We start from the raw sequence: 14,003 nt of genomic DNA, 5'->3' as shown, positions 1-14,003 counted from the left end.
ATATCTTTGCTCACCGTAACTATACTATTAATTGATAGGTGTAGTTGCATGAGTCAGATTTAGTTGGTTTACAATTGCATCAAGTTTTTGGCGCGATTGATGGGGACTAAAATATTTGGAAAACTTTATTTCTATTAATTGAGCCATTTTTATTTTTACTTTAATATTTTTTTGTTTTTAATTTAAGTTTTGCATTCTAATTTTTTTTGTTTGTTTGCTTTTGGCAATTTCTTTTTGTTTATAGCTAAAGGAAACCCGTAGGGTCTATTACTTTTGACAGTGAGATTGAAAAGACTACTCGCAGAAATCGTAGAGAGGTTAGAGAAGCAAGACAAAATCAACAGAATATAGTAGATGATCAAGAGGAAAAGGATGTTAGTGTGGAGATAAGTGATAATCAAAATAATCAGCAGCTTCCTGTAGCTTCTACTCCTCGTACTATGTATGATTACGCTAAGCCCACTCTAATTGGGGCTGAATCGAGTATTGTGAGACTGACTATTGCTGTAAATAATTTTGAGCTGATGCCGGACACAATTCAGATGATACAACAGTATGGTCAATTTGATGGTTTGCGAGATGAAAATCTGTATACTCATTTGGCTAACTTTCTAGAGATTTGCGACACATTTAAGATCAATGGTGCTATTGATGATGCCATACGCTTACAGTTGTTCCCATTCTCTTTGAGAAGTAAGGCAAAATAGTGGTTGGATTCACTTCCACGGGGTTCTATCACTACTTGGGCGCAAATGACTGAAAAATTTCTGTTGAAGTATTTTCCATAGGCTAAAATAGCAAAGTTGAGGAATGACATCTCTTTTTTTTTCAGCTTGATATTGGAACATTTTTGATACATGGGAGAGATTTAAGGATTTGTTGAGAAGGTGTCCTCACCATGAACTACCTTTGTGGCTCCAAGTTTAAACTTTTTACAATAGTTTGAACCCTTCGACTAGACAGATGATTGATGTAACAACTGGCGGAATCTTGAATAACAAAACACTTGAGCTAGCGTAAAAAATTATTGAGGAGATGGTGCTAAATAATTATCAGTGGCGAGTTATGAGAGTAAAACCAACCAAGGTAGCCGAATGTTTTGATATTGATGCAGTTTATATGTTAGAAAATCAGGTTGAAGCTCTTGGTAAGAAAATTGATAGTTTGAAGTTTTCTAAACATCTAGTGATGTAGTGTGATGTAAATGGAGTGAGGATGATTAATTCAGAATATTCACCCTTTAAATCTAACATGGAGCATGAGCAAATCAACTTTATGGGTAATAATTCTATATCTCAAAATAACCTTTATAACAATAGTTATAATGTAGATTGAAGGATCCATCCAAATTTCTCTTGGGGTGGTCAAAGAAATCAGAGGTCACAACAAGTTCTGAGCTTTCAACAACCTTATCAATAAGAAAAGATACCAAACCTTAAGGATATGTTAGCTAAATTTATTTTGGTGTGCGAAACTTGATTTCAAAACACTAAAACAACACTAAAAAATCAACAAGCATCGGTTCATGGGCTTGAAAATCAAATTGGACAGCTTGCCAAACTTGTTTCGGAAAGACCACAAGGTAGCTTACCTAGCAACACTGAAACTAACCCAAAGGAGAAAATCCACGCAATCACTGTTTGAAACGTGAAAGGGTTAGTCGAGCCAGAAAAGAAGTCAAAGCTAGAAGCTGTTGTGAAAAGTGATGAGGTTGAGGAGAGTAAGAAAGAGCATAAGTCGATAATCAAAGACTACAAATCACGAGTTTCATATCCAGCAGCATTAAAGAGAGACCACATAAAAGAATAATATGGTAAATTTCTTGAACTTTTGAAGAAATTGCATATTAACTTATCATTTGTTGAAGCCCTTTCGCAGATGCCAAAGTATGTAAAATTTTTAAAGGACCTATAAATAAATAAAAGGAAGTTAGATGACTTGTCGACTGTAGAGGTCAATGCAGTTTACTAAGCCATGCTCCAAAACAAACTACCCAACAAACTTAAAGATCTAGGGAGTTTTACTATTCCTTGTCTCATTGGTAGTTTAAATGTTGAAAAACCTTTGGCTGATTTGGGGGATAGTATAAATGTCATACCTTATAATATGTTCAAACAACTCGGTCTTGGGGAACCCAAACCCAGTAGGATTAGTATTCAATTAGTGGATAGATCAATTAGATATCCTAGGGGTATTATTGAGGATGTACTTGTGAAAGTCGATAAATTTATATTCCCTGTTGATTTTGTTGTATTGGACATGGATGAGGATATTAAGGTACCTATGATCTTAGGTCGACCCTTTTTAGCCACTGCTAGAACTATGATTGATGTGGGTACTGGTGAACTTGTGCTCCGTGTAGGTGATGAAAAGATTACTCTTCAAGCACGTGATTTTGTGAGAGTCCCTAGTGAGTAAGATGATACTAATTTTTCTGTGAATGTTAGGAATCATTTGGCTCAACGTTCTTTGCAGGAAATCCCTCATGAAAATGTGTTGGAGCCATATTTTATTCAAAGTGATAAAACTAAAGGGGCAAGTAAAGTGCAGACGGTGCAGCTCGACGAACTAGATGAATGACGAACGAGGGTTGATGAGACTAGAAAACACAAGGAAGAAACAAAGCGACACCATGATGTGCATGTGAAGAGAATGAGCCAATTCAAAGTTGGGGACAAAGTATTGTTGGACAAATCAGATCCACAAATTTTTCCTTTAGAATTTAAGTCAGGAGGGTTAAACATATTTTTGGTAAAAACCGTTTTTCCATATAGTACAATTGAGGTAATACATCCTCAATTTGGCACATTGAAGGTAAACAGTAATCATCTCAAACCTTATTTTGATGGTAAAACTGATAACAAGATAAAGGAGCTTCGACTCCAAGATTCGCCTTAACCGTGAGCTTAAAAAGGGAAGTTGAGTTTAGACTCTAAATAAGTGCTTCTCAGGAAGCAACCTGAGTATTTTTGTGTTATTTATGTCTTTTACTTTCTTAAAAAAATTGAAACAGAAAAACAACTCTCATTCATTATCATTTTTTTAATTTAAATTTTTTTTAAAAAACTTCAAAAAAATTACATTCATTTTATATATTTATTACTTAAAAAATTTTAAAAAGAAAAATTTCCAAAAAAATAGCGGTCTTAGACCGTGTAGATACTGGGCATATTTTTATTCCTTTTCGAAGCATCACATAGGTTAAAATGACCACACAGCCTGGTGACACGGGCGTGTCTTAGGCCGTGTGAGTCCTAGAGCTTAATTTTCTTTAAAAATTTGAATAGGCACACAGGCTGAAAGGTTCAACATGGGACACGCACATTAGCATGTGGCCCAACACGGGTCCAACACACGTTCGTGCCCCTTTTTTCCTTTGAAACCCTAATTTGTTTTCTTTCCCATATATTCCCTCCCCCTAAACAACCGTCGTCCTCCAAAAGTAAAACCCTTACCACCGATTTGCCCGCCTTTCCTTCGATCTCGTCCACTCTTCGCTCCTCCTCCCTCGCTGGTCTGATAACAAACCACCACTTGTGCAAACCCCCTTCGTTCGTCCACCGTCCTCTGTCATTGTCCCTCACCGCTATTCAAGCATCTCACTTTTCCAAACATCGATCGAGCCTTTCCATTCAAGCTACGCACCTACTCTCTCGCTCGCTCGCTGACCTGACCATAACCACCTAGCCCACCATCTCGCCCACTTTCTATTTTCCAACCTCGTCGACCCACCTCCAGATTCCCCTTTCTCTGTTTCCTTTTGATCGACCACCTTCCCCTCACACTACTAATACTCTCACACTGCTACACACTACCCCAGTGCTACCGTTGTCTTTCTGTTTTTACCAAAGCACCTCCATCTACCGCCATCGTGCGCGTCATCGTCGTCAACCCCAACGCCATCGTTTGTTCTCCCTTTATTTTTTATTTTATTATTTATTATTCTAAGTTTTTTTTTTAGTATTATTATTTTTAAATATACTTATTAGAATTATTTTTATTTTTATATTTATTTTTAATGGCTGATATGAATATTTATTTTAGTTTCATTTTTTTATTACTATTATATTATTTTTTATCCTGCTAGATATTATGTTATTAGTATTATTATTAGATTTTTGTTAGTCTTTTGAATAGTTTAGGTCTTAGTTTGGTTCAGTTATTCATTGTGTATTTGATTGGACTGTGCCATTGTTTTTATCCTGATTGTTGTGTTTTTTATACATCTATGTCATTTCATGCTGATTTTGGTTATTATATTTTATTTCAAGTACAAAATGCAAAAAACATGAGGAAAGAGTAAGGTCCCCGCTCATTCCAAGAAAAGAAAAACCATTGGGACCTTATCTTCATCCTCTCTGACAGTAACCACTCGCCACCAATACCTCACTTTTGACCATCCACTCCATGAGCAGAGGTACCAGAATCTTAAGGATAGAGCATTGAGCGTGAGTCGATGCATCGATTGGGAAGCCCTTCAGACTATGGGCTTGTAATATCCTAGTTTTTAGTGGCTTCAGAAATAGTGGTTTCAGGGCCATAATTCCGATACGTGAGGTCATGTTTTATTGTTTCATTAATGATTATAAAGTTATATTGGAGTCGTATTAAATTTTGGTGGAAAAATTTCAACGTTTAGATAGTTAATTAAGTAAAAAGGATTAAATTGTAAAAGTTGAGAAAGCTAGTTGTTATTAGTAAATTGGGTTCAATAGCTTTAGAAATTTAATTTGGTGGCTTTAAATGGTAATTAGACCATCACTATCTAAGATGGACAATTATGGGTAAGCATATGTGATATTTTTTAAGTTAATTAAAGGGTAAATGCGTAAATTATTAATTTAACTAAATAAAAAAAATTAAATGAAAATAAGCATAATATTCCTTAGTGGAGTTTTCACTGAAATTTTGAAGGAAAAACACCAATGAAGAGCTTAGGGAGGTTCGATCATAATCTTCTTTGCATGTGAGTTCTTTTTGAGCTTATTTCTTGTGATTTTTGTATTTTTGGGATCGTTGCAACTAGGTCCAATTAACCCATAGCTTCATTTTAAAAAATATTAAGGATTTCGAAAGGTACCATTGATGAATTCTTGTTATTATAGATGTTAATTGATGAGATGGAAGCTTTAGTTGTTGATTTGAATTAGTTTATTAAGTAATTTTGTTAGTTTTTGAATTAATGATTGATTTGATAAAATATTAAAATTTACATGGTATTCTTGTGAATTTGAATAGTTGTAGACTATATTAATATGGGAATAAATTCGGCTAGCAGGGTTAATTGACAAATTTTGCTAAATTTGGAGATTTTAAGTTTAGGGACTAAATTATAAAAAATATAAAATTTTAGGGAAAATGTGTAATTAATGAAAAATTAAGGGTCATATGCATTGAATTGATGTGAAATTTATGTGTAATTAATAGATTGTATTTAATTATTATATAGATCAAGAACCAAACCAAAAAGACAATAATCGAAGAAAGGGGAAAATTACAGAGTAGTCCCTGCGTGTTAACCGAAATTGAATCGTAGGTAAGTTCATTGTGTTTGATATGTAAAATATAAGTTTCTTGAGATTATGTTATTGTTTCTAGCCTCTGTTTGCACTTCTGTGCCTCTATTATGCATCTATAATGCCTTTGGTGTGGTGTAGTTACCCGAGTATCTGAGTCGAGTTACTTAGTTCATTAGGCTAAATCTTAATGGAATGTATGGTTGATCTATGGATTTAAATGTTAATGCAAATCCAAGATATTAGAAAGCATCAAATTTTTAAAGAATTACTTGTTTATATATGAGATGAAAAGATATCATGGAGTTGATAAGTTATTTAAGAAGAGGTGATACGAGTCACGAAGGCCTTAGATGCGTATACGAAGGAAAAAGAAAATCAAGATTCACTTTCTTGTTTTCAAGAAAATCAAGAAACCGAATCTTGGTCCAATTTTGCTGTTTTGAGCGATTTCAAAATCAAGAAAATCAAGATTTCAAATCTTGGAAATCTTGGTCTAAGAAATCGAATCTTGCAACTAAGGCTCATTGGATTTCGTTTACAAGCATCAACGAACCAATTTCGGGAGAGAACAGATTAAAAGCCCAAGTTCTTGAAGACACGACCCAATAAGATGTTCCAAGCCCAATCAAGAAGTTTAAACTAGATCAGGCCAAATTGTCAAAGTGGCCCAATTTGTTAAGTTTTAATTTTTTTAAATATTTAGTTTTAATTTTTTGACTTTATGAATAACTTTCTATGTAAAAATTCAATCCAAAAGGCCCATTTAAAAGCCTTGGACGAAATTCCTTTAAAAGTCAACAATTAGGTTTTTGTTAGTTTTCCTAGTAGGGATAGGAAAGTAGTTAGGAGGCCTATATATATGGCTTGGCCAGCCACCCTACATTACACATTACAATTACATTGAAAATTTCAGATTTGTTTGAGTGAAAATTCTCTTTGAGTTTTTTCCAAGAATTTTCTCTTGAGTTTTCTTTAGAAGTAGTTTTAACAATCTTTTTGATTGTGGGAGCCATCTTCAGCCTTCTTCTTGCCATTTTTCTTCATTGGAGGGGAGATTAGAGCCGTTTGAAGGGAGTTGTGACATCTTAATCGATTTCAAGGCTTCTTAGGACTTATCTTTTAATTTTTTGCTGTCAATTTTTTCTTTTAAATTCTGCTTGTGTCGATTTTATTTAATCACTTTGTTTGCTGTTCTTGTTGCGTTTCAGGCATTCCAAATCTGATTCACCCTCTTTTTTACTAAAGATCGGATCTCCCCTTTTGTTCTTGGCAGCAAAATTCATTCAAAATCCCTAAATTCCTTGTTCTTGCCGATTTCTTCTTTTCAGATTTGGGTTGTTTTGATTGCTGGAATTTTGGGGAAATTTAACTTGTTGTTTGTGTCTTTCTTTTCAGATTCGGCAGATTGGAGTATTCTTTGGGTTCAATTACATGTTCTTGATTCCCCAAGAACCTTTATTAACATTTATTCCTATTCTCAACTTGATTCTTTGCTAATTTGGGGATTTTTATTCCAGATCTGGAAATTCAAAGTTCTAATATTTTAATTTCTATTTCGTTTCAGATCTATTCATTTAGAGCCTCGTAGGAGTTTTCTCGTGACTTGGCAACTCGATCTTGGTTCGCGCGCAACCCTCTATCAAGAGGATTATCATGATTTATGCTATTATGTGATCAATAACTAATGTGAATTATGAATGTGTATTTGGTTATCAGGAATTGTATTTTATCTATTTATATTTTGATGCCAATTATGGTAAATTGAGTTTGATGATTTAAAGTATAAACTTACTAAGTTTTTTAAGCTTACTTGTGTCATTTATGTTCTTTTGTAGTTTTCAAAGTTGCAGACTAACTGGATGGATCAACTGAAAGCTCACACTCTCCAGCCATTTTGGTAGCTTTTGTATTTTCCATTTTGGGATGTGGCATGCACATAGGTGTTTTGTTGTCAATATGTAAAGGTTATGATATTTGCATATTTAGTGCAATGGATGATGTGAAAATGTATAAGTGATGTGTTTTGGCTTGGTAATCTTAGTGATGAAAATATGGTCATAATGCTTGGGTTGGTAAATTTGATGTGTGTGATCATATTTGGTCATTTTGGATGTAGATTGTGTTTGAATTGGTGAACAATGACATGTGTTTTATATAGTTAAATTGTTGTTTTGAATGACTAATAAATGTGGTGTCTTTGAACGACACATTGGTTAGGTCTTGTTGGTGGATTGAAATGGTATATGTTGAGTGCAAGATCTGGACTTGTTTTGGCTTGTTTTAGGGGTAATATAGTTGCACATGGGCTGTCACACAGCTGTGTGCCATTTCAAAATTAGGTGCAGGATCCACACGACCTGGCACAGGAACAGTGACACGACCGTGTAGCCCAAGTCAGTATCTGGCTTGGTCTGGCACACGACCCTGTCTGGCACACGACCTGCGACAGGGTCGTGTGACCCAACTTGAAATATACACACGATCTGGCACACGGCCTATGGCACTGGTGTGTGGCCCTATTTTGAATACTCTCATGGGTGGACACATGAGCTGGGACACGCCCATGTGTCCTGACTTCGAATGTTCACACAGCCTGGGCTTTGTCACACGACCGTGTGACCCTTGTTTTGAAAATTTGTAAGTTTTTCCGAAATTTTCTATTTTGTTTTGTTTTGATTTGATCTCGGATTGTTCCTAAATTTATTCAGAGCTTCGTAAGCCTGGTTTAAGACTAATAAGTGTATTTACACCATGGTTTGTGATAAGTTTATTAATTATTTGTTTAATTGTTTTGAAATGAAGTGATATGTCCTGTTTTGCTTAATAATACTCCATAACCCTAATTCGATAACGGAGACGGGTTAGGGGTGTTACAGGGCTTACTCACACTGATTCATTCTCTATTGGCTGCAACTCCATGGGAATGGTTCTTCGTGATTGTGGAGCTGACGTATACTGAGCTCACTTTGGAGTTTTGCTCCACCTTTTTTCTATAGATAGTGCTATCGTCGGGGGATGATCCACGAGCTATATCATTCCGTCTTGGACATATCACTCGACACTTTAGTATTGCAGGTTTTGGTCTCACTCTCGGCCTATACTCTAATGATTTCTTAGTAGCGACCGAGCTCTCCTCCCTCCCACGACACATCAATTACACTGCCTCTCTCTACTAGTAGGAGATCACTAAGGTTGTCGTTTCATATAACCAAAGCCAGTCCAAGGCTCGGTGCCTTCTTCCAGCCCTATGCTACATTCACACTATCCTAGCTCATAGTTTGACTGCTCAGAAGGAGAGTACAAGCGTCGTGGGCACTTTAGATTCATATTTCTTATGGAGCATACATGGGCAGCATTCGATTGATCTAGCCCACTTAATAGCCCAATGTTGTCGTAATCAGAGTGAGCGATAACGAAGAGGACCTCTTTGTATAGGTCCGTATATCACACGCTTGGCTCGCCACTTCGGCCTCCCCGAGACCCCCAAGCAAATTGGTACTCCTACTTTGGTTAGAGACATGACACCATGGTGTTTAAATAGTAGGAAACACATGAGGATGATTGTTCATCAACTTGGGCCTTTCAGTGATCAGTATGTGTTGCTACGAGCGACTCAGCAACACGAAGATGATGAGCACCTTGATGATGATACCCCACTACTACCACGACCCATTCCCACTCCTCCAAGCCCCTTTACTGCTACACGTGCACATTTGGTCACACTCGACGATATTTCACAGCGACTAGATCGCCTCGAGTGTTTACATTATGAGCACGTCGAGCAATAGTCAACACGATTCGAAAAAATTGACGCGGCTTTACATTTATTTGTTTTATTTATGTTATTTTTTGTTGTACTTTTATATTTTTTAGTTGTTTTATTTTGATTTGTGATACTTCTTTATTTTTATTTTTATTTTGAACCTTGTTGTTATTTTTTTTATGGTTGTTTCTGCTCGAGTTTGTAATCTCTTTGCCTTCTTTTTTATTTTTGTTTATTTTCTTATTAGTTTGCTCAGAAACATGCATTTCATTTAGATTTGCTGATGATTCTATTTTCACTAATCTGGCGATTTTTCATCCAAATTTAGGGCAGTTTCAGTTCTCTCCCTCTCTTTTGATATTGTGCTTATTCTATAATTATATTTGTTTGCACATTGAGGATAATGCACATCTTAACTGTGGGGAGGATTTTATATGTTTATGCGATATTGCCTTGAATTATTTTTTGTGTTTAAGTAATCTTTTCGTGCTTAACATTGAACTAATTTCTCTTAATTTGGAGTTGTTATTGATTTTGTTTTGGGATTTATTTGTGGATATTTGTGCATTGTGTGATTTATACTTTAAGTCACGAGAGAGTCAAGCATGATAAGTGTTTTTTTAGAAATTATTATTTTAGGTTGTCTCCCTGAATTGAAGTATTATCCTGAAATTTTAAATTTAAAAGTTTGACATCAAAATCGTAATTTTTTGTGAGCTTTTCAGCCTATAGAGCACATATTTTTTCCATTCTCATTTTATTTTTTGTTGTGAATTCGTCAACTTGATTTGCTATTCTAGAACTTGCTTCGGTTATGCATGTCGAGACAACATTATTTATTTGATATACTGAGATAATAGAGACACTTAGGATTTAACCCATTTAACCTGTAAAAAGCTTATTGAATTAACCCGTAGTAAACCCCATTGATCCTAACATAATTTTTTCAAACCCATTAATGTTTACCCAAAACCCATATCTATGTTGTAAAATTATCCTTTGTTGAGATTTGATTTGGTTACTTGCCTAACTATATTTCATTATTTGAATTGCTGAATTTTATTTTATTTAAAAAAATCAATCAAAAAAAAAGAAAAAAGAATCAAAAAGAAAAAATATATAAAAAAATTATTTGATTGAGTTTGAATAAATAGTTTCATTTTTTGTTGAAAAGCTCGTTTCTATTTGTGATTGTGCTTGTTGATGTAATTTCTTTTAATTCAGCAACTGATTTTTTTTCTAATTTGGTAATTTATCAACTCGATCTCGATTATAACCAACTTTTCTGACCTTTTCCATACCCTTAACCTAAGTCCCATTGCAACCGTGTAAAGACCTCTTGATTGGTGTGTCATCTCATTTTATAGTGGTGGAGACTTGATTTTCAAGCAAGCATATGGTGATAACGTTTCTCGTTTCAGTACTTTGAGGGATCTTTAGTGAGGATGTCAATTCTTATTGAGTTTGAATTTCAGGTAATTATTGAGATAGGGGAGGTACCTATGTTTTTATTCTTTAAAAATCGTTACTTGGATTGTTTGTATTCTTTAGTGTCATTTTGGTTGAATTTCCAATGCATGATTATCTATGGGTTGTCCTAAAACATTATTGGTGAAAACAATGAATTAAAGAAAGTTAACTTGAATGTGGGTTGAGAATTTTGCATAAGGACAAGCAAACGATTAAATGTGGAGATATTTGATAAATAGCAAAAGGAACATGTTTGAGCCTCATTCTTAATATGTTTTTGGATGATTATCTGCTTTAAAATGGTTAATTTTATGCTTCTAATCCTTTAAATTCATGTTTTTATACTTAGGAAAGCATTTGGGAGCAAAAAGAGCAAAAAAAAAGTGAAATCGAAAAATCTAAGCAAGCTTCAAGAGCCACATAGACTGGACCATTTTACATGAGCTGGACACACGACCGTGTGAGCCACACCAGCTGCCACACGGCTATGTGCCAAACCATGTGGAAATTGCAAATTACACTCCAAACAGTGTTAATTTTTAGGGATTTTTGGGCATTTTAAGAACAATATATGATAGAGATAAGAAGAGGGGAGTAAGCCGTCATAGTATACTCAAGAAAACAACTCAGAAAACACCATTGAAGCCGATTCTGAAGCAGATTTCCATCAAGATTGAAGATCTTCTTTTGATTTCCTTGAAGTTTATTATGAGTTTCTTTATTTCTTTTGGTTTTACAATGTTTTGGATGTTTTTATTTGCAAGCATGAACTAATTTTCCAAATACCTAGGGAGATGAATCCTAAGATGGATTTTGTTATCTGATTTCTATTTTTACACAATAAATACTTAAATCTTGTTCTCAATTATGTGTGCTTAATTCTTGGTTTAATATTTCTAAGCTATTAATCCATGTTTGATGTGCTTAAACCAGATGAGGAATAGACCCTGTTTAAGAATAGATCTAGCATAATTGAGTGGAGTTGCATGCAATTTTAGAAATAGGACGACATAAATATAGCGGATTAGAGTCAAATTTAATAGGGAATCCATAGATCGAGTTAATGCGATAATATGAGTTTTAATTAGAAGAAATTTCAATTAATCAACCTAGAGTCAGTTGCTCTTAGTCTTAAAGAGGGAGATTAGCATAATTTAGGGAGTTCTACGGATAAAGTTACTAAGTGAAAAAATTGTGTAATTTAGATTGATAATGAAAGATGAAGTCTAGGTGGATTGTTTTCTAGTTATTTTCTCGCTTCTTGGTTGTTAATAATTTATTTTCCTGATTTGTTTTTTGTCGTGTTCTTTAGTTAATTAATTTACTTAATTTTAGTTTTAATCAATCACTCCAATTTGCCGATTAAATAATAGAAAGACGATAATTACTAGTACTTTTAGTCTTTGTGATAACGATATCTTTGCTCACCGTAACTATACTATTAATTGATAGGTGTAGTTGCCTTAATCAGATTTATAGTTGATTTACAACTGCATCAAGTTTTTAGCGTCGTTGCCGGGGACTAAAAATCAGTAGCTAATCAAGACTAAAATTTCAACAAAAATTTTTCAGTCATTTACAACTGAATCAAGACTAAAATTTTAGTCTTGGATTAGCTACTAATTTTTCAATATTTATATGTGTTATGTGTCGACTTAAACACCCCAAATCAACAGTGAAGCAGATAGACATTCACTCATACAATTCTCATCAAACCAATGTAAGAAACCCAACTAGTTTGGATATGAAAAATCATTATAAATGTAATGTTTGGGTTGAACCCATAAGAGGGTGATTGGGGGTTGTTTAAGTGGTATATTAATTTAGTTAAATAAAGATTTTTAATTTAGGCTCATTATAAAGTTTTAAGGAGAAACCGCGAGATTCGCAAGTGTCCTGCAGTAGAATATAATTAAGGTATGGGTCCTAACTCATGAACTTGAATGTTTTAATATTATTTTTAAATGATATAATTGATGACTAAGCTTGTTGGTCGGGCTTGGCTAAATGGCTAAGTAATTAAATTGTAAGCGGCTAAACCAGCTACGTTTCGAGCCCTAATTGTGTGGCAAGTTAGCTAAAATTTAAGCATGACTAAATTATTGAAATTGTCGTGGACGATTAGTTGATATGATGAATGTTGGTTGAGTGTATCGCATGTTTCTGATTGAGAATGAGGTTTATTCAAGATATATTTGTATGAATGATTTGATATAAAATATTTGAAAGACTACTATACATGCAGCCAGAAAAGCATTGTAAGTTTATATGAGATTGTGATATGTTGAACGACACCATCTTAGTGGTGAAATGAAAGTTGGATAAATGATCTTATTTATCGAAAGTATTTGATAATATGAGGGCGTGTTATTCATGCCAAAGAAATGTGAAAGTAATGAATAAATGACTATGTATGAGATTGTATGACATCTTGCATATTAAGTGCATTGCATATTAGGGTGGAATTGATATTGAGGTTGATAGAGCAGTTCCGTGGAGATTCGGCAGCATATTAAGTCCACATTTATTCATAGTCAGTGCATTGCACTAGAGATTTGTGGAGCTTTGGCAATTTTATCGCACTTATTCGTTAAATAGTAGATTTTCTACAATTATGTTCATTCGGTGGTTTTACCACATCGAGCTTTGCTTGCATTTGTTGGATTTTGAAAAACGGGTTCTGGGAAACTCGTGGTGTGTAGTGGATGGTTTGAGTAGGAGCGTTTGCATTGCATCAGTTGCATCACCTTATGCTCATAGACCGTTTGACATCGATTTGATAATGGCTATGTAATTATATGAAAATCCAATGATGATTCTGTGTTCTTCTGTTAATCCTAATATGTTTCACTGTATTTGATATTTATGTTTGGTTAAATAGCTGTTCAACTTACACTGAGCTTTCATAAGCTCACTCCCCCATAGTGTTGAACTTTTTAGGTAAACCTTGAAATTAGGACCGAACCCGACATATGGAGAATCACCTTGGACCTCAGACTATTTTTTTAAATTATTATTAAGTCTCTATTGGTTTTGGTTTGTAATTTTTAATTATTTCTAGTATGTGGCTTGATAACTTTTCATTTGGGATTTTTGCATGCATGGATTACTCAAGCATAATAACAGGAAAACATATGATATCTGGCTTAAGTAAAATTTGACATTGTTCCCTAATTTTTGCTGCATTGCAAAGAAATCGTTTTTGGAAAAAAAATCGATAAGACAACTAGATTCCCAAAATGACATGAATA

General features: G+C 34.3%; 1 non-coding gene across 1 annotated transcript; it reads right to left on the bottom strand.

Annotated features, from left to right (window-relative positions):
* Positions 1-800: 800 nt before the first annotated feature.
* LOC121223857 (small nucleolar RNA R71) lies at positions 801-905 on the bottom strand. The gene has a single exon (XR_005921323.1). It is a non-coding gene; the product is annotated as a small nucleolar RNA R71 (small nucleolar RNA).
* Between the last annotated feature and the right edge of the window lie 13,098 nt (positions 906-14,003).

The sequence above is a fragment of the Gossypium hirsutum genome, chromosome D11 (genome assembly GCF_007990345.1).
Source record: "Gossypium hirsutum isolate 1008001.06 chromosome D11, Gossypium_hirsutum_v2.1, whole genome shotgun sequence".
Lineage (NCBI taxonomy): Eukaryota > Viridiplantae > Streptophyta > Magnoliopsida > Malvales > Malvaceae > Gossypium > Gossypium hirsutum.
This window is presented reverse-complemented; position numbering and strand designations above follow the sequence as displayed.